Source organism: Protopterus annectens, chromosome 8.part0 (genome assembly GCF_019279795.1).
Source record: "Protopterus annectens isolate FY-2018-M chromosome 8.part0, PAN1.0, whole genome shotgun sequence".
Classification (NCBI taxonomy): domain Eukaryota; kingdom Metazoa; phylum Chordata; order Ceratodontiformes; family Protopteridae; genus Protopterus; species Protopterus annectens.
In genome coordinates, this window is record NC_056741.1 from 1,842,933,828 (window position 1) to 1,842,954,587 (window position 20,760).

A 20,760-nucleotide genomic window follows, 5' to 3' on the forward strand; every position below is an offset into this window, starting at 1 on the left:
AGAAGTGCCATTTCAGTAATGTTCGTAATGGTAAGTGAGCTAAAGAAGGAAGATTATTGACTGTTATAGCACCTCCCACATGAGTTTCTGTTATTTTTTTTTTCTTTTACCTTAGAAGAAGGTTTTATGCGTGTCTAAATGCGTCATTTACCTCTACATAATACTTATTTTGTTTTCATCGCTTAACACGTCTGAATGTTGATGTTTCTGTCTTGGACAGTTATACAGTGTTTTGTGGTTATGCTTGTGATCTAGGCTGGGATATCTTACACATATTTTTCTGTTTTTATTTAATAAAGTTTCTTTCTTTGTTAGTCAGCCGTTAAGGATGCCATCCCAAAACAAGATCCACCATGTTTTAGCTTGGAGTTTGTCTAGCTTCACAGCCTGATGCAGATTGTATGCACCTAGCATTTGTACATTTCCTTAGCAGGCTTGGAGTGGACATTTATATGTAGAAATAACTAGAATCAGAAATCAAAACCTCTCAGTTCTTTGCATCCTTACAGCTTATATTATATGTTCCTTTAACGACCATAGTATTTAGGAATTTATCTTACTTTAACCTTTCAGTCAGAAAAGTTACTACCTCACTCCCTTACTCACGCTCCGAGCCTGTAATCACTATATCCATACTGAAAAACTGCACTGGTCTTTTAAAATGTATACAGCCCATCTCCATAGGATCTGTCATATATTTGTTCTTTTAACAGCAGGGTCATATTTGGAGGTGGTAATCAGAATGACCTACTCAGATATGAGATTTATTTATTCAGAGTTTTGTTTCAAGCTGTAGTAATTAGTAATTTCTTTTGGTTGTCTCACTTCTCATCCACTACATTTTTTTTAGTTTTAACTACTATTGTGTCCAGCCTTATATCTCTCATAGAGATGTTTCCACAACACTCCCCCTGTAATTCTGTGATGGAGTATGTGAATAAATGTGCAAAACCATTAAATACAAGGATTACAGAAGAGATGAATGATATTTGAACTCAGGTTGGTAAAAATAGTAATGCTGTAGCTTTTATTCAGTGGGACAAAAGGGATATAGACTTAGATTAATTGTTATTGAATGGGTATTAGTATTTGTATATACATTGCTTAAAAGATTACAAGATTTCAACAGAGGTGAATTATAAGCCTTTTCAGAAACTAGCCTCCAATGTTTGAGCTTGATATGTATTTTTTTGATACCATAGTTGCATAGATTGTTTTCAATAGCATCAGTGGTGCAGTAGTTAGTGTTGCTGCCTCACAGCTCCTGGTCCAGTGGTTCTGTTCCTGGATGGGGTGTACTTCATGTGTGTTATGTGCATGTCCACCTTGTGTCTATATATATATATATTTTTTTTTTTTTGACAACAGTTCTTGTGCCCACTAATACAATCGAGATACATTACTAACTGAACTGGAGTTCCTTTAAACTGTTCATTGATGTGCCTTCTATGTATGTCTGTGTGTGTGTGTGTGTGTGTGTGTGTGTGTGTGTGTGTGTGTGTGTCCTGCAATGCACTAGTGTATCATCTAGGACTGTTGTTATGACTTATGCTAATTGCTTCCTGGGATAGATGCCAGCTCTGCCATGATCTAGAATAGAATAAAGATATTAGAGACTGAATTAATTTTTGATTGACTGCAGTTTAGCAATTCTATAACTTCTGTTCCCGGTTTTAATTGGCCTTTTCCTGGTAAGACCTAGATGGCAAGGTTCCAAACTAAATCTATATTCTTTCAGGTGCATGACATAACATAGACATGATATTTTTAAAACATGCACATGGAGTATAAATATGAAATGCTGGGGAAGCAGCAGAAAAGTGGAGGTTGCAGTTCACATTGTTTAGTTAAATCATCAGGAACAGATGCATGTGAACAGGGACTTGCACCTGTACAGTTGTGGTAAGAATCAAAATTATTTATTATCCATACAGGGGATATTGTCACTCATAAACGCATCACCTTCAGTCCGTACAAAGGCATATTGTCTGTCACACATGCATCAACTTTCAGTCTATACTGAGAATATCTCTGATCACAGATGCTTCACCTTTCATTCCATAAAGGGGATATTATCAGTCATAGACACGTCACCTTTCAGGCTATTTCAGGAAGAATGCGTACTGTCAAATGCACATTGTTGTTGTCACTCAGAGTAGACTTCATTATGGGGACCGTACATCAGTCCAGTCACAGGTGTAGTTGGGAGTATGGGGGCTGTAAGGAGGGCACTTTATGTACTTATTAGATCTATATAAGTTTATCAGAAGTGAGAGGTTTACTGGAATATGAGACATGGGTGGAGGAGTGCAGATGAGTATGGTAGTATGGTAAGAACCTGAAGGAGGCAGTGGCAGGAACATCAGGGAAGGCTCTAGGTATGTTGAATATGATGTGCTCTGGACAAAAATAGAGTGCGAATAGGGAGTGGTGCCACACTTTGCTGGCTGTACACATGCATGTCTCTGTATCTTCCTGTCTTCTATCAGTGACCCATCATATGTCAGTTTATTAGTATATAAATCTTCATTATATTTTCTGTGATTTGTTAGGTCTTGTCCCCTGACTTCTCTGTCCTGGTAAGTGCTTAAGCAGCTTAGCATGTAATTGTTTCATCACTGATTATTTATTACATCTATACTTGACACTTAATTGGTACCTGTCTCTCTCTTTCTTAGTTTGCTAGTATTAAATTACCATGGCAGAAGGAGACAGGAAACCTATGCAGTCTGTCCTTTTAAGTGTGTGTAACATTCTTCCTCCACTTCATCCCCACCTGGCCCTTACATTTTTGTCACTTGTATCATGTCCTGTAGATTTCCTGTCTGCCATCTATGTTAGTAGTCCATTTCATGAGTCAAGAACCATGCCTGTGCAAAAAGTACTTTCAGAGATGCGGGGAGTAGTTTACCCCTACAGTCCGATGCCTTTGCCCCCCCCCTTCCCTCTTTGTTCAGGGTTACCCTTCCACATTTCCTTGACATGATCTTGCGCGTTGATATCTTGTCACCCTATCTCTTCTGGTCGGAAGTGAGAAGAGCTGTTACTTCTCTAGCTTTTGGACATATCCATTCCCCTCCATCTTATGTATCTGTCTGTTAGAACTTCTTCCAGTTGATGTTCTTTTACTTATATGGCGTCTTAAACTGCACCCAGTAACCAAAGTGTTGCCTGACAGTGAACCTGTATAGTGGAATCACTTTCTTCTTCAGGAATCTGTTCTCCTCAGGATACCCTTCCCAAAGTTTGTGTGTTGCTGCCACTGACCTCTCACTCTGCTCTGGTGGGCCAGGCTGGATGATATCGACAACCTCAGATCCCTTGTCTGCTGTTTTGCCATCAGTTCTACTCCTTGGAATAATGCTTCAGGGTGAGTGTTGTAGTTTGAACTTGTTTTCATTGAACCTCAGATGCCACCTTTTAGTTCACTTGATCAGCATTTCCATATCCTGGTTCAATCCTGGTCCTGCACATGCTCATCACAAGGTTAAGATTTTGTGTTCACCATATGATACTCTCCAAGTACTCTCCTTACGGAGAATATTCTCAGCCTCTCACTGAAATGACAAAACAATTTTTATACATAACTGCTGCATGTACAATCCACTAAGTTGCACATATACTTTGTTGTTAGTAATTTCCACCTCTGTAAAATCTTACAATGTATAAATGTAACTATTCTGTGCTTGACTGGAACTTAGTATAATGCAATGTAATCAATTTTCTCCCCAGGCCTCCGCTGAAAATGGAGATTACTCAGGCGGACTTTCCTAGTAAACAAAAACAAATAAGTACATAAAATAAATAAATATATTAATTTATCCTCTCTCCTCAGTCCTTCACTGGTCCATTTAACTTTGTCTTCACCAGAGAAGCTGATCCTATTTTCTGTTCTCATAGTGATATCTGAGATCAACACTATGAAAAATATTGAATTTGGACAGACCTCAGCCACAGTCTACTAATCATTTCCCTTATTCCTTACATTGTCCCTCTAACCTCAATCCTTTGTGCCCTAGCAGTCAATCACACAGCTGTTCAGGTCTTCAGTCTTATTTTATCCCCAACCTCTCCAGTTGTCATATCAGCCTCCTGTATAGGACAGTGTTAGAGGCCTTGCTGAAGTCTAGGCAGACTTTATCTACTAACACTCCCCTGTGAAGTTCACCTGCTATTCATCCATAAAACTAGATCACATTTCATTTACAGAACCTTTTGGCTGTGAACTCATATTTGATTGCTGTCCTGGAGATTGTTGTCTTTTGTGAATGTTACCAGCCTTCTCCTAAGGATTCTCTTTATGACATTCCCTGCCACTATTTTTAAGCTAACAATACTATAGTTCTTTGGATTCCTCCTCCTTGCCCAGACAAGAAGCCACTATTGCTGTATTCCATTGCACTAACCAGTGATCTGTTGATGATGATCTCCATCACAGGATCTGCCCACACACTGACTAGATTTCTAAGGATTCTGGGAGGCAGCTCATGTGGTCTTTGTACTTTGTTCTACCTAAGGAAAGCCAGTTTCTCTCTACCTCCTTCCTGTCTTTCCTGTTGTCTGTCCGCTGTTCTGCCCGTTCTACACTAATCCCCCAATTAGACGTCCTTCCCTTGTTTTTCTTTGCAGTAATCATTCGGTACCTCTGTGATTTCTTTTCTGACTTTGCTCAGCCTGATTGGTTTTGTCCCTCATTTCCTTGCTTTTTTCTACAAACTTAAAAAAGGCATTTCTTTACTTATTGATCTCTTCTCTTAACATCCTTTCTGCTGCCCTCACCATTTTGTCACCTTTATTTTAGCCTTTTTGTACTGTGCCTCCTCTACATCCTTGCCTGTCATTTCTACCTCTTGTAGGCCCTGTCTTTTGCCTAAATTTCTGGTCTTGAATTCCATTGTAGCCAGACTGGCCTTGTCTTCTTTCTGCCTTTTCCTGACAACTTGTCCATTCCTTTGACTACTCCATTGATGATCATTTCTGTGGCTCTACCTTGATTTGCTCCAAGTATCCTAATTCCTCTTGGACCCCCAGCACAGCATGAAACATATACTTAATACCCTGTTGTTTTTATCTTTTTGTAGTCTTTCCCTTCCCATTATTATGAACAACACAAAAGCAGGATTGATGTCGGGGTACTTTGTATGTGATATGCATGTCTTCCCTATGCTGATATAGATTTTCAGCAAGGGGTCTTGTGTCCCCTAAACCAGATATCCATGGCACAATCTACATTGGTTAGATTCCTATCCAGAATTCTGTCCATTTTTGGTGTAGTCTTGCAACAACTGGGAGAACCTCTTGTATTCCAAGAAGTTGAGGAACTTCTGCACTTTTTTGTCATGGAGTTTGGAATCTCACTAGTCTGTTCCTGACAGATTTGACCCCCCCCCCCATAATTATTATCCTTTCCTTCCTAGTCTGCTTCATTATTCTTTTCTCCAGTCTCTCATCATATTCACTTGTGTCAAGTGAATGATATACTGTTCTGTCCAACCTTTGACCCTTGCCCTTTCTAAATTTGGTGTTTTAACTCTTTTCTGACCTCACATTTGATTCCTTCATTTATGTACATTACAGCTGCATGCATGTCCTTTTCTTCTCTTGTTATTGTTAAACAACCAGTATCCAAGTCATTACCATGTCCCAAGCCCTTCGTGTCACTTGGCCATATTTCTGTGAAACCATTAGTGTCCATTTTTCCCTCCTACATCACTGCTTGCAACTCCCTCCATTTACCTACCCAGATTTGTTATATTACATTGTTGCATTGTAATGCTAAGTAACATCCCAACCCTTCCTACATCACTGCCTGTAGCTCCCCCATCCTCCTACCCAATCTTTTTATATTACTAAGTATTACATTGAAATACTAAGTAATCTCCTCCCTCCCCTGCACTATCACTGCCTTCAGCTCCTCATCCTCCTACCCAGACACATTGTATTACATTGTTACATTGTAATGCTAAATAATGTCCCCCCCTACATCACTGCCAGTAGCTCTCAAATCTTCCTACCCAGACTCCTTATATTACCTAGTTACATTACAATATTAAGTAATGTTCTGTCCTACATCATTGCCTGTAGCTCCCCCATCCTCCTACCCAGACTCCTTACATTACGTTGTTAGAATGTAATTCCAAGTATCACCCTTCCTACGTCATTGGCTGCAGGTCCCCCATCCTCCTACCCGGACTCCTTATATTGCATTGTTACACTAAGCTCCCCCATCCTCTTACCCAGACACTTTACATTACCTTATTACAATGTAATAAAAAGTATCACTCCTACATCACTGTCTGCAGCTCCCCCATCCTCCTACCCAAACTCCTTACATTACATTGTTACATTGTTATACAAAGTATCACCACCACCTTCATCACTGCCTGCAGCTCCCCTATCCTCCTGCCCAGACTCCTTATATTACATTGTTACATTGTAATACTAAGTAACAGCCATTCCTACATAACTACCTGCAGCTCCCCCATCCTCCTGCCCTGACTCCTTATATTACATTGTTACATTGTAATACTAAGTAACGTCCATTCCTACATCACTACCTGCAGCTCTCCCATCCTCCTGCCCAGACTCCTTGCTTTGCAGAGTAAGACTATCCTATAACAGCATGTCATCCTTGTGTGTTGCCCTGTTGTGTTCTTCTCTTTTACTGTCTAAACACTTCCTCCTTCTTCCTCTTCCATTACTCTTCCATCTTCGTTTAAAGGTACACTCATTGAGCTATTCCTTTCCAACCCAGCACTAAGCACTGGAATCCCTTATGGGCAAAGATGGAGCCTGTTTCTGAATAGGTCAGGTCTGTCTGTCTATCTGGTCTCCCTCCACCAAATTCATACCCCAGCCTTTCTGCTTGCCCATTGCCACAGTCAGTCAATAAACTCCCTTATCCTCTCTTTCTTCTCTGTGTTGTCTTTTCATCTTTGTTGTTAATTGAATTTGTGAACTCTCTTTCACCTGCACCTGGGCTGCGCATTCAGCTGATCAGATCTGAGAAGTGCACAGCTCCAATTGATGAATATAAACAAAATAAAATATAAAATATGTAATACTTCTGAGAATGCTACTTCCAGCCCACTCTCCGGTCTTCTGTCTTCCATCTCTTTGCTACCACTGCTATCTCTTCTCACAGGAATTTGCTACCTACATGCACCACATTTATCCACCCCTCCATCTTTGTAATCACTTTGGTCACATCCTCATATGTTTTATCAAGTCTGAGCATCAAAACTGTTTTCACTGAAATCTGGTGACTCATTTTTCCATGTCTCCTCTGGCCATTTTGTCCTTCCTGTTGTAACTCAAATCGTATTTGCACATATGTATTTTTCTCTGTGATGTTCTCATTCTTAGAACTGTATCAGAAATATTTATCTGCAGTTCTATTTTCTAGTTCTCATTCAATCATATATCGACAGCTAGTTGTAACCACATTTATCTTGATGTCTGTGGTTCAAGATTGCCTTGGAGTGTATATTGTTAACAATTTAGGTATCCCAATATTAACTTCCATATTAGGAAATCACCATTTTAACATATTAATTTTTCATATTCTAATATTACCAGATGAAATAAAAGCTGGATAACTTTTTCATAGAAATAACTCCTTCCTTTTGCTACTTTTAACCTTTTAGTTTTCACTTTTCCTTTAGTCATTTCAGTCACTTCTTCAGACCGTTTGTTACATTCACCTGTCTCCCTGTCATTCACTCTATATTTTAAACTTATTTTCTTAAATACCCTTAACTAGCTAAACAGGCGAACGTTTCCTATAATTGAGCCTCAGGATCATAAATGCTGTCTGAGAATTTGATCACTAGTTAGTTTCTACAAATGTCAACATGCACATTTGATCAGAACTCATCAGCTCTAAAATTCCAGTGCACCGATTCACAATTAGTTGTAAAGAGTAAGCCTAATGGGTTGCTTTTTCAATCACTACAATATATCACACGTACTGCCGTTATGTGTAACGCCTGTACTATATGCATAGAATTCATCCTGTCTGGCTTCCACTGATACCACAAGTAGAAACGGCTAACTGCACAGTTATACTACTAGATTAGCTGGCATACAAAAATGCCAGTTCAGTTTCATTTTCTGCTTTATATAGTCGAGTAATGCAATGGCAGAAAACCAATAAAACTCACAAATGGCTTGACCCCATACTTCTGACGTTGGAGCTTCTTCCAAATACCCTATTATCTACATCTCCATCTGTCTATATGTTTATAACTAAAATGAATGGTGAAATTTTTTCGTGATCGACACAAAAATCATCAACCATTCATGTGGAGACAACACAGCAGGGCAACAAGCAACACACTACCACACATTCAGCTAAAATTTGTCTGAGTAGTGATAGTGATTGTGTTATGAGAAGGGCCTTTTGTAAGGTAAGCTGCACATTAGAGTTAGGGCCAGGGTTAGGGTTAGCAATCAGTACTAAGGTGGAGCGGGGGGGGGGGCTTTACCCTCCTTCTTCACCTTAGTAATGCATGCTAATCCTAATCCTATTACTGGCCCTATCCATAACCCTAATATGCAGCTCACCTTAGATCCCTTCTCATAACACTAGCACAACACGAGACACCTCAGGCAGTACACACATACACACACACACACACACACACACACACACACACACACACACACACACACACACACACATGCAACCTCTAACATAAAAAAAAAACAGTACTTTTCAAACAGCTGATTTTTGATCAGCTGCACTTGCTCCATACCTCGTCAAGGAAAACACTCCTCAATGAAAATATATATAAATATATAAAATATTTTAGTATGATGGTCATATTGAATAGAAAATGAAGCTTCACCTGCAAAGTGATAAACAGTAGTGGCCAGATATTCCATGTTAATAGTGCCGTATACTGCCACTGCTCTAAGTATCCAAGACAAAAGAAAAGATCAGCTGTGTTAAGGATTCCTTGATGGTTCATTTCATCATAAGTCGGACGTATTCAGATCATATCCTTGAAACAGGACATTTACCTGCTGTCATGAGGGAGGCAGTCAAAAGTTGATGCTTGGGGGGATGTATCTCACTAGGGATTTGTCGTTGGTGAGGACAGAATTACCTTATTTGTGCGGAATTACCTCATTGGGGGTTGTGGTTGGTAGGGATGGAATCTTGTTTGCAAGAAAGGATCATAGCCAACTGCTGTCCCTTGTTCCCCTTGTGTTACATGCCTTCACCTTCATCACAGATCAATTATCATTATAGTTTAAAACGTCAGCATTATTTGAGCAGACTTTCAATGTTTTAGAAATTGTTTGCAAACTCAGAATATTAGAAAAAATTGCTCATGGTTTGGGCAGCCAAAGCCAGAATATGTTGAGGGTTATTAGTAATTTTTAAGAAAACTTGCCGTGTATTTTCTATCTTGGGTATCATATAACTTTGAAGTTGATTCTCATAAAGACCCATCAACACTTTTTAAAAAGATAGGTGCTGTGTTTTCAAAAAGATAGTTGTTGAAATTTAAAGATCCCATCAAAAGCCAAAAAACATAAATGGTAATAAATGAATGAATGAAGCCTTGAATAACAGTTGCACAGAGTGTCAACTGTACATGGTGATATCAGAGTGACCCCTGGGTTTAGCTCAGGTGACAACCTCTATTTAAAAACGCTTTCACTCACTATGTGTGAGCTTTCTCATATATTTTTAGTTTAGACCATGCTTTCATATGATCACAGTGGTTGTGGATATTTGTATTTTAAAAGAAAGCAAAAACGTCTCTATATCATTTAAGTAATCACAATGTGAAACAAAATACTGAAGAACTAAATTCATTGGAAAAAAACAAATAAAAATGTGGTAAACATTGAAAGAAGTTAAAAGAAGTAAAAATAGGTGTCTGAATGGTTTGTAATGGTGCTCCTGCGTAATGCCAGCCTACATAGTCAGTTTAAGATGGATCTTGGAAGAGGTATAAGATGTCAACTCAGACTGAACCAAGGCTTACTAGATCCAGGATTGGGTGGTGAGGTGGTGGAGATGCTCCATAGTTGTTCAGTTTGTGCCTATTTGTCTTAAGCTTGGTTCAAGTTTTCCTGGGTGGATTGCACCTCATGACTTCCTTGAATCCTTGGTTGCCTTCTCCTGCCTATATGGCTTAGTGTGGACAGGGAGGATGGTGACACTGCCATGCTAGGTGAAGGCCATCAGTAGGGGTGTGATGCTGTGTACTAGTGGAACCTGTGACCGGCTTGGTGGAATTGTCGAGGAGTAAGCTGACCCTGTTGAAATCTGAGGATATGATGAGGGAGGTATGATTATTATTCAGGTTGATTTTGCTACCTTAATAAAACAGGTTGTGAATCACACTTCTCAGTTGTAAGATGCTTTTATTTGAAAAATTGGTATTGAGCCCTGGTTTAATGCAGGCATTTAAGTGGATCTGCCACTCATGTTTTTTTTTTTCCAAAAGTGCATTTTTGTTTCCATCAAGTGCTGTCTTGTTAAAGTGATCGAGTATATGAAAAGAGAATGTATTGTGCTTTTTTTTTTCTAGGTTGTGTTTGGCCAGAGCACTTCTAGTGCATTCTGCCTAATGTTGGATAGATGCAGGGAAATGATGATCTTAAATTTGCTGACTATCTTTCCGATGCAAAACATGAGACATTTGGATCTGATATCAACTGGAGAGCATTTGAAGCTGATGTAAAATGTGGTGCACTTGTAGCTGATATAAAATGCAGGGCATTTAGAGCTGATTTAAAATACAAGGAATTTTATATAGATATCTATATTCTAACTACATGGTCGCTCCACCATGATTAGAAGCAGTAGTGTAGCTACAGTGGGACAAAGAGGACAGTCATCTTGGGAGCAAGGTGTCAACAGGGGCAATTATGAGATGCCAAGTGATTGTAATGCACTACCTGCATTCATTTCTGCACTGGCAATTCTGAATGCCAGTAGAGAAATGAATTTCAATTGTGCCGTAGCAGCAATACCGAAGTATTTCAGCATTCCATGTGTGCTTTAAGTAGTAGCAAACTGCTTGCTACAAAAGTAGTAAGCCACTTGTTATAGTCCTTTTTTTTTTCCTCTGTGAAGTTGAGAGGCAGAGAAACAGGATGGGATGTGGCTAGTAACCGAGTCATAAGACTGCCAGCCAAATAGGAACAGACTTTTTTTTTGCTCATCAACTTATAGTTGAGGGAAACCAGGACAGAGAATGGCACTGGGTGCTAGATGAATCAGCTATTGCAGTGAACCAGAGTGCCTCCCTTCCCCAGGATGGGTGGAGTTAGCATCTGCTGTTCACACTGTCCTCCCCTGTTCAGTTCCTCAAGCAGCCATGCTGCTAATTGAACTCTGGTCATCTGGAGTGCAGTCAAGGTTTCTTCCTCTGTGCCATTGTTCCGAGAATGTGTAGGTTGAAATTCTTGTCTCATAGTTTTCCATTTCACATCATGGGTACTACTCACCTTAATGCTGATAAATAAATCATTTCACTATTACAGATAGAAAAGTTGAACAAATGTTTGTCTACTCATCTTGATCCAGGACATGTGTGCATAAGAAAATAAATTCTTTTTGCAGAATCTGAATTGTCCTTCAACTCATTCTTAAACTTCAAAACACCAGTTTTTTTGTGCAGAACAAGTAAGTTCTAAAGCTTTGGTGGCAGTCTTGTGTTTTTGCTTTCATCCTTAAACTTGCCTGAAATATCTACTTTGCTTTATTCCAAGTCTCTTTGTCTGTCTATTCTACATACATTTGGATCAGTCCCAAAGGTGGTTTCTTAATTTGTTGAACAGCCTTTTCTGAGTCATCAAAAGCCATCATTTTAGCTTACCAGAAAACTTTCAATACAACCAAAAAGCTCACAAAGTTTAATTTTCTCTTTTACATTCATACCTGCAATGGTCTTTCTATGCCATAGCTGCAGTTTCCAAACAACTTTTCCCTTGTTATACCAGGTCAAAAACACCACAAAAACTGGCCTTGGATTTCCATAGCTAAACATTCAGCCTGTGTCATTTGCTGTTTTTTGGCTGACAGAATTCTCAATAATTCTTTAGAAAACCATATGTGGGCTGCCATTTTGCCTTAAACCTGGTTTGTCTAGTGACATTTTTTCTTTGCTTTCCATAATTTCCATAAATGCTTAAATCTGGTCTTCTTCTCACTTTATCTTCCATTCCTGTTATGTTCTTTTTGATTTGCTCAGTCTGCTTAATGGTTTTTACAACTTTCAACTTGGACCTCCAACAATTGCTACTTAATAGGCCCAGTGGTTTGTCATCATTCCTGCAGATTTTCCATTCCACCTCCCCAACCATCATCAAAACATTTGAGATGCCGGTAGATTGCCAGGCACCCAGTATTACTGCTGCACAGGTTAAAACAGCACTGTCCAAGGCCAAGAATACAGCTTCTATGAGACCCGACAATATCCCTGGTTGTGTTCTACATGAACTACAGAGTGAACTGGCACCTCACCTGTGTGCTCTGTTCAATCACATCCTCACCTCAGGCTTTGTCCCTGCCGAATGGCGCACTGCTACAGTCATCCCATTCCACAAAGGAGGAGTGACTACAGACCCTGGGAACTATCGCCCCATTAGCCTGACTAGTTTGATATGCAAAGCTATGGAACACATCATTGTGGACCTAATAAACAAGGATATAGGGAATCTCCAAACTCTGGATCCCACACAGTTTGGTTTTGTGAAGGGTAGATCATGGCTGCTCAACTTGGTCGACTTCTTTGAGTCAGTCACCACAGCTGTGGATGAAGGCAAGGTGGTTCATACAACCTACCTTGATCGGGCCAAGGCTTTTGATACCATTCCCCACTCAGGAATCATAGCAAAACTCACTAAGCTTGGCATCAACCCCTATATCAGTAGGTGGGCTACAAACTGGCTCACAGATGGAATCCACAGTGTGAAAGTAGCTGACTCCACGTCAGACTGCCGATTAGTCACGAGTGGAGTCCCACAGGGTTCAGTCCTGAGTCCTCTCCTGTTTGGTATCTACTTCTCTGAAGTCCAGGCCAACATGAAGGGACCCTGGTTGACAAGGTTCGCCAATGATTGCAAGTTGAGAGCTATTATTAACTCCCCAAGTGATGTTGACATCCTACAGAATGGCCTCACAGTGACCAACGACTGGTGTCAGAACCATGGCCTTAAGCTCAACACCAAAAATGTGTCATCATCCCCTTTGGGAAAAACCCGGTTCCCATGAATTACCACATTGATGGTAGTCCACTGAACACAGAAGACGTTATAAGAGATATGGGAACACAGGTTGACAGCAACCTCTCTTTTGATCACCACGTTGCCACTGTGGTCAGAAATTCCTTCTATGTGGCACATCTCATTACTAAGGGATTTGCATCCAGGAAGAAAGAGGTCATTGTCTCCCTCTACTCTTCCCTCATTAGGCCAATCATCGAGTACAATGCCTCCATTTGGCATGTACCTCACTAGACATCTGCAACAACTGGAGAGGCTGCAAAAGTACCTCACAAAGAGGATCCTAGGCCTTAAACACTTGTCCTATATGGATAGACTCAAAAAACTCCAACTATTCTCTGTCTCATGTCGCCTACTTAGAGTCGATCTCTGCTTGACTTACAAAGCCATGTCTGACCCAGTTCTGTTAGAAATGCTACATCTAAAGAAATCCCAATCCCTCCGCACCACACACTCCAGAGACCGCAACCTCATTACCACAATTAACAGAACATGCTGGAGGGACAGGCTCATAACCCAGAGACTGCCCATGCTATGAAACAGACGTCCCATACATGTCAAGCAGAGCATCTTTCATGACCCTCTTCAAGAGAAATCTTGCTGAGTGGATGGGAAACAGAAAATTCACCCCGGGGAATAACATAAGTGGACCTGCTCGACAGAGGTACTGGGATCTAAGGTCGGGTGGCACTATGCCAGGGTAATCCTATGGCTAGGCTTGTAAAGGCTCCAGGGCTATTAACCTAGTACACACATATGAACCTATGTACAACTAGCAAGCTTGTCCTGTTCCACAATTTTACCTTTAACGCTTCTGCACTGTTTGTGATTTCTTGGACATTCAGTTACTACACCCTTTTTTTTGGATGAAAAAAAATCACTGAAATGCCATTGCAACTCACATGTCAATACCTCTCTCACATCTTCTCAGTTCTGCCACAACGTCAGTCTACTGCAAGATCTTTAAAATAGGTACACATTCACACATCCCCATAGTAAAAGGCCGTGTCAAAATAAACCACATTTAGATTAATTTCAGTGGTTTTAGGTATCTTATATGGAGTTAATTGAGGGGGGCAAACATCATTCAGATTTATTGATATAATGTTGTCATGGAACAGTTTAATAGTAGTAATGATTGCTTTGTGTACTCTTGAGTACATATACTCTGTTTTTAGTAAGCAATGGTATGAAATAGCTGTTTCTTCAGCTGCAATAAGCAGAAGCATGTAGTTTCATTATTTAATGCAGCTCCTGGATTGATATTATTAGTAATGAAATTATCATTTGATACTGCAGGTGATTTAAGAACATGAGCTATTACTGGCTTGGTTTCTATAATTAAGGATTTCTTCCGCCCCAATTTGCCTGCACTGTACTTGTGAACTGGTCATTTAACCAGATGGTGGTACCGTGTTTCCCTTGAAAAGGTATGTGTGCCCACTGGGTTTCCGCAGTTAAATAAATAAGTAAATTAATTAATTACTTAATTAATTTAAAGTATATATTTGGGATCCTTTTCAGTTTTATTTGTTGCTGTTATGAATTTACATTTTTTTTGCTATCCTTTGTTTCTTAATGCAGTCTTAAAAGTTGCTTGATATGATCCTGTATCATGCTGTGTCTACATGTTTCTTTCTTGACCTACTTTTTAAAGTATGGTGAATTTTTTTAGGTACTGGTTGTACAGAATTAAGTTTTAATCATAAACAAGGAATATTGTTTGATAGCTTGATTAAAACAAAGTTTTCTTTAAATAGTATCTCGCAGTAGCTCTTAGATATGTTAATGAGTCGACAGTGTGTTACTGACATATTTTACTGCTTCAAAGTTGAATATTTCCCTGCAAGCATTATTAATACCTGTTTTAAAAAAATGAAGCCAGTTTGCAGCAGTTGTAAATTTTCCATCAGAGGAGAGAGAGAGCTTCATACTCGCGCATGAGACTATACTTTAGTTGTCAGGCGGAGTGCTACAACATGCAGATGTGTACATGTACTGTATTCTGCACCCACACCATCCCAGCACGCCTTACTGTATTGTTGTTTATATGCTAATTTTTCATTCTATTAATGTGATAGCCAATTTAGATCTCATGAGACCAGGATGATTTTCAGAAGCTTCCAAAAAAAAAAAAAAACATTCTGCTCTGTAGCTTAGTTTTATTCATTAGTTCATATGACACTCCTAGTATATTTTTCGAGTCATTTACTGATCTTGATCTGTTAAGTTTCCTACTTGTTTCAGGATTTTAATCGTAGTTTGAAACACCATAGTACCTAATTTGATCAGGGATGTATGTGGCAGCTTTAGTTTTTATGTTTTTTCTATTACATGTCTCAAGCATCGACCATTTAATTTTCTCTTTATTTACTTGGGATTAGTAAGTCTTGATGGTGAATGCTGTCTGATTTTTATACACATCTGTAGCTAAAGGTGGTACTTACTTAGCTTGTCCACAGCTTAGAATACTTTCTGGGGCATAGAAATCTATGTCCTTCAACCTCTATACTGAGACCTGGATGGACACGGTTGCGTCCTAGCACAAGTATAATTTGTGGAGATGCCATACTTCTCATCTGTTTGATTTCATTGGCATAACAGTTCAGGAGCTAAGCAGAAACAAATGCATGTCCTGAGGATTATATTGGTTCAGTGGTAGTGACCCCAGCATAGTATGTTGGAGGCCTTGGGTTCGAGTCTCAAATGAGGGCTAATACTGTGTTTTGCTTCCATAATTCCAATAGTGCCTAAGCAGAGCTGTGTGTGTGTGTGTGTGTGTGTGTGTGTGTGTGTGTGTGTGTGTGTGTGTGTGTGTGTGTGTGTGTGTGTGTGTGTGCGCGCGCGCGCGTGTGTGTGTGTGTTAAGCCTTATATCTCTAACAGTGCTTGCACCCAATCCTGCATGAGCAGGAATCCTGTGTGGTAGCTAGAGAGTAAAATATTTTCCCCATTTAACTAAAGAGTTTTCCTGTGCTGTGAAGTCAGTGGGTCATGGCAGCTGACTTTGTACACAACACTTCTTGGATGACTTGTCACATGTTTAATGCAGTTTCTTGTTTTCACATTCTGACAAGTAAAGAAATGCCTTATCTTTAAGTGTTTTATCCAACGTCCCAAGTGAACCACTCAGTTCTTGCCAACAGCAAAGTGGGATCACATATTTTCTCATTTGCACCTTCTTGCTTTAGTAATGAGGTTATATATAGTTCTTAATGCATAGTTGGGGGTATAACTGAAGTAGTTTGAAAAAGACAGTATGAGAAAAAGGCAGAGATGTAACAAAAGCTGAAGGGGGGAGGGTTTAAAAAGGAAAGACTGAAGTTCAAGGAAAAACTCTGAACAGGTTAAAAACTTAGTTATCTTTCTCAAAGCTGAACAAGAACAAGCATAAAGATACAGGAAGAGAAGTAGTGAATTATGAAGTTGGCTTAATTTTAAGAAAAAAAATTACAGCCTGATTAAAAAAAAGGAAGACTTGGAATTTACAGTAAGTTGGGTGACCATGCATTTCTGTGTGATTTTGGTAAGCCGGGGAATCAGTGAAGTAAAAATGGTAAGATATGGGGAGACGACTTGAGTGGGAAGGAGATACTAGTAATGATGAAGATGTTAAAAGAGGCTGGCCTTGTTGAGAATTGGTACAGAAGGATGGTGCACAGGTGTTACAGAACCTCCTAAAAATACACCAAGAAGGATGGTATCCACCCAGACAGTGTTGAACATGTGTAGAGAAAAATGCAGATCAGATGTACGTGTGCTGGACATGCAGGAAGATTGCAGGGAGAAAAGATGTCTGGTGCAAATTCTGGTGAAGAAGATACCAAATTGGTGTGACTTATGCCTTTTTGGGTTGTACAAGGAGAAGGGATGGGCTAGAGATGAGCTACTGGAACTTCAACTGCTGACCAGAGAAGTGAGGCATGTGATAGCTATATCTTGGAAAGGAGGGGCTGGTAGTTTATAAAGAAGGACTGAGGATCTGCATGAAGAAGTTATGGAAGGGGCATGTGCAAAGGATGAAATAGTGTATAAGGAGTGCATTCAGTGCTAGGCAGACCAAGCAAAGAAAGAGTTAAAAATGAGTGATGCAGTGGGTGAATATTTAGCTGTGGTAGCATAGGAATGGTACTGCTGGGTGAACATGTAGCTGTGGTAGAGTAGGAATGGTACTGCTGGGTGAGCATGTAGCTGTGGTAGAGTGGGAATGGTACTGCTGGGTGAACATGTAGCTATGGTAGAGTAGGAATGGTACTGCTGTGTGAACATGTAGCTGTGGTACAGTAGGAATGGTACTGCTGGGTGAAGATGTACCTGTAGTAGAGTAGGAATGGTAGTAGTGGGTGGATATGTAGCCATGGAAGACTGGGAATGATAGTACTGGGTGAAAATGTAGCCGAGGTAGAGTGAGAATAGTAGTACTGGATGAATATGTAGCTGTGGTTGAGTAGAAATCGCATTAATGGGTGAATAGGTAGTGGTGGTAGAGTAGGAATCGTATTAATGGGTGAATAGGTAGTGGTGGTAGAGTAGGAACGGTGGTACTAAGTATTGGTGCAGGGATTTCCAGGGATAAGATTTACTGTGTCCAAATGGAGGTAAACTTCTGAAAGTGCAGTACCCTAAACTCTGCATATGGTTCTTTTTACAGCTCAAAATATGTAAGGGTAGGGAATCTTTGGGGAAGGAATGATATAGCTGAGATTGGGTTGTTACGGCCATGCATATGTTGAGAATTAGTATAAATTAAAATTTGTTTTATTCTAATAAGATATATATTTTGGATATTTGTGCTGTATGTCTTTCAGCTTTTCCTAGTTAGGGGTCGCCACAGCGGAACTCCGGTCCGCTAATGATTGGCAGTGGATTTTTACGGTGCCGAGTTGCCAGCCCGACGCCCAACCTTCAAAGAAGGCGCACCCATTCATACTCGCTCCTACCTGCTTGTCTTTAACATCACTTGACCACAGGGAGGACATGCAGACTCCACACAGAAGGTGCTCCAGCCGAGAATCGAACGGGAGAACCTCTTGCTGTGAGGCGACAACGCTAACCGCTGCACCACCACGGCTACCATGTACTATGGCAAATAAGTTGTATATTATGGTAGCAAATATGGAAGGAATATTATATTTGAAAATGGTTATGTTAAATGGTATTGTTGAAAATGTTTGTTGTATGTACAGTAAAAGTGGTAAAGTTAAAAAAACAATTGTTCTCAAAGCTGCCAGTTCAGAACAGTATGGCAAATTCAGGTGGTAGGTCTATAAAAAAGTGCTTTTTCTGACTCCTACACCTCACTTCTTAACCATCTGCATCTTCCTGTGCCCTGGTCCCACTGTATAAACTGTGCTTATGCTCTGTGGCTTAGACTGACTTACCCACAGAGCGTCATCTGATGAGTCATGGATTGGACAGGAGTTTCTTTTAATTACACCAACTTTCCTGCTTTTTTCTCATATAATGTCCCAGTCTTTAAGTATACTTCACCTCTTGTGTAAACAGTGCATACATCTGGAAATAATTCACCTCTTGTGCAAACAACACATACATCTGGAAATGTTACCCTTTCTGTACTGAAAAACATAAAAACATTTTGAAGTGGTAAGGGTAAACGTGTAGCTAGCAGGCATTCTGAGAAAAAGAGATGATAAAATTTGAATATGTTGGTAAATATGCCACTGTTTTTTTAACTTGTAGCAAAACACATGCCTTTGACAAAGCCAAACATATGAGAGAAGCTTGTTTTCAGTACTTTCTACCCATCTTCAAAGTGAGAAATTTCAGCCGTTTGTTTGCAGCAGACCATGTATACGTCAACTAAAATGTCAACAACATATTTGACTTTACTCAGTTCCTATACTAGACATGGATTGTGTTCCCTAATGTGATGTGACATTATAACATGCTACTGGTGGAAACGGAATATAATGTAAGTAGGCAGACTCCATGTGAAATGCCTGTGAAGGTCAGCAATGTATGAGAGCATATTTCAGCCATCACTTAGCATTTTTTTTTGTAAATCTGTCAAAGGATTGTACTTGGAACATCGGATAGATAATTCCTCTCATACTGCAATTCTTTCATAAAAGGTTTATAAGCAGCTCAGAACTGAAGATGGTCAGACTTTATGATCATGGTCAGTGTAAGAGGTTTTGGTGTTGTGCATCTTTCCATTGATCAGTAAAAGTAACTTTTTAAGACAATTCTATATGATCTTTACTTGTCATAAAAAAACAACTTACCACAGGTGTACCCTGAATACATATGCATTTCCTACCCTGAAAAGAAAGGAATGTACCATACATTACAGAACCTGAACAATATGTTGTTCAAACCCTTCACAATTAAATACATCCAGGGCTGTATCTGAGAAATAATTTGACATTTCCTACTGAGATTTTTCTGTACAACGTACTTCGATATTCACTTGTAGACAGCATTTACATTGTACTTTTAAGTGCAAAGGTAATAGAATAGCTACCTCATTGGGAAAAAGAATATTAACAGACTTAGAACCATGACAAATCAGGATACACACAAACTATTTACTCCACCCCTGAGGAAACTCGACAAACAGATGGTCAGGCATGAAATCTTGACTAAAAAGTGAATTTTAATGAAAAATTACCAAGGTGACAGGTTAAGCGCTTTCATTCCTATTAATTCCACAGGAACTTCATCAGAACCAATTAACAAATTATTTACCCTTGTTAAATACCCTACCCATTCAATCACATGATCAATACCATTCAACATGTAAAAATTCAAAATTAACTTGTACAAAATAATATGACATATATTTATATATGTATACTAAAATATTCATAAAATTTCAAACTAAACTTTAAAACAGAATTAATTGAACAGTTGTCATTAAGTCCTGAGAATACCATTGTACTTAAATGCAATTGCCACTGTAATTCACATTTGTTCAAGTGCTCACCAACCACAAACCATTTTGTGTCTCATTTAACCTGTTCAGTAACCCTGAATTCAAACATGTGACTAATTTTCTTTAATATGACTAAACGAGGCATTTGTAGACCTTCTATTTCTTATATCATTCAAATGATCATTAATTCTACTACAGTTAGCTAAATATACCACATTAGTAGAGTCACAATTAAAATGACCTCTAATTGTATAAGTTTGTCCCCTTATTATAAATTCAACAGACTTTGCAATGAAGGTGCACTGTGGGCAACGACCACACTTGAACATCTTGTTAGAATGTAACAGATTTAGTCTTCCCCATCACCCATTTCCAAATGATCTTTAAAAGCTTTTCCTCTTATAAACAATACATGGATATTGATAAACTGAATAAGCCCTTCCGAGAAGACTTATTATTTGAACATTATGAACATGAGTATCACCAAGTTTTTTTGAAAGTTGATGACACGTGCAGCTATTTTAGTGTGAAAACAATGTAAAATGCTAAGAGATGACTTCTTCTCACATCATAGGCTGTTTCTGGAGCAATACAGCTTCTGTGGGGTTTTCTTCA

General features: G+C 39.3%; 1 protein-coding gene across 4 annotated transcripts in view; it reads left to right on the forward strand.

The window, feature by feature from the left end:
- The window catches only part of NDRG4 (NDRG family member 4), a 1,570,634-nt gene that overhangs the window by 375,415 nt on the left and 1,174,459 nt on the right, over positions 1-20,760 (forward strand). The gene's annotated exons all lie outside the window — the stretch shown is intronic.